Below are 997 nucleotides of genomic sequence, written 5' to 3'. Positions count from 1 at the left end.
GTAGTTCTACCCTGTCCCATGGGCCCCTATGAATCGGCCTCAGCTCAGTGAGTGGAGTGCAAGCGATTCATCCACACGGCCTGCTGCTGGGGGCACATCCGTGGGACACGCATCGACAGGCGTGGTGGCCGCTTGTTTTCCATTGAGAGATCCGTTGGGCTACATGTGCTATTCGGGGCTGAAGCCCGAGAGTCACAGATGACACAGGTCCAAACCTGGGTGTAGTAGGGCTTGGGAAGAAAGACTGGCAAGGTTTTGAAGAAGAAAACGATCCAGACACCGCCGGTCCTTCATTTGTCTCCCACACACCGCAAAAGCACTGGGGCCAGTGACCTTTCCCCTTTCTCCTTTCATGATCATTTTGAGTTATCACCAAGGAGTGGAAGGTTTAGGCCACTTTGGGTTTGTTTGGGTTTTTTTCTACTACAAAAGCAGTCCGGGTGGGAAAATCACACAATGCAGTTTAGTAAAATGAAAGAAAGTAAGAAATCATTGGACACTCCGTGTTTCAGAGAAATCACACAATACAGTTTAGTAAAATGAAAGAAAGTAAAAAATCATTGGACACTCCGTGTATCAGCACTTTCACATGTACGATTAAAGACATGTTCTTTCCATGTGTGTGTAGGGCCACCACCCTACACTCAACTCCAGAGGGCACCCCATCACCCCATCAACCCCAGCCCTATGGGGGAATGAATATGTGTGTGCACACCACCCGCCCTGGTGGCAGCATGGGTGTGTTGGGCTGCTAACTGTAAGGTCAGCAGTTCGAAACCACCGGCTGCTTTACTCCCGTAAAGATTTACAGTCTCAGAAACCCACAGGGGCTGTTAGACCTTGTCCTATGGGGTCACACTAGGGATCAGCATTGATTTGATGGCAGCGAGTTAGTTAGCTATATTCCATCCTATTGATTTCTAATAAATAAAATACTGAAAAACAGATGCTTTTTGTTCTAGGGACTGGAGACACAAGAGTCAACACAACAGACAAA

Source organism: Echinops telfairi, unplaced genomic scaffold (assembly GCF_000313985.2).
Source record: "Echinops telfairi isolate 266 unplaced genomic scaffold, ASM31398v2 ScPeMD7_5;HRSCAF=22, whole genome shotgun sequence".
In the NCBI taxonomy this organism is placed as follows: Eukaryota; Metazoa; Chordata; class Mammalia; order Afrosoricida; family Tenrecidae; genus Echinops; species Echinops telfairi.
The sequence above is the reverse complement of the archived record's forward strand: the minus strand, read 5'-3'. Positions refer to the sequence as shown.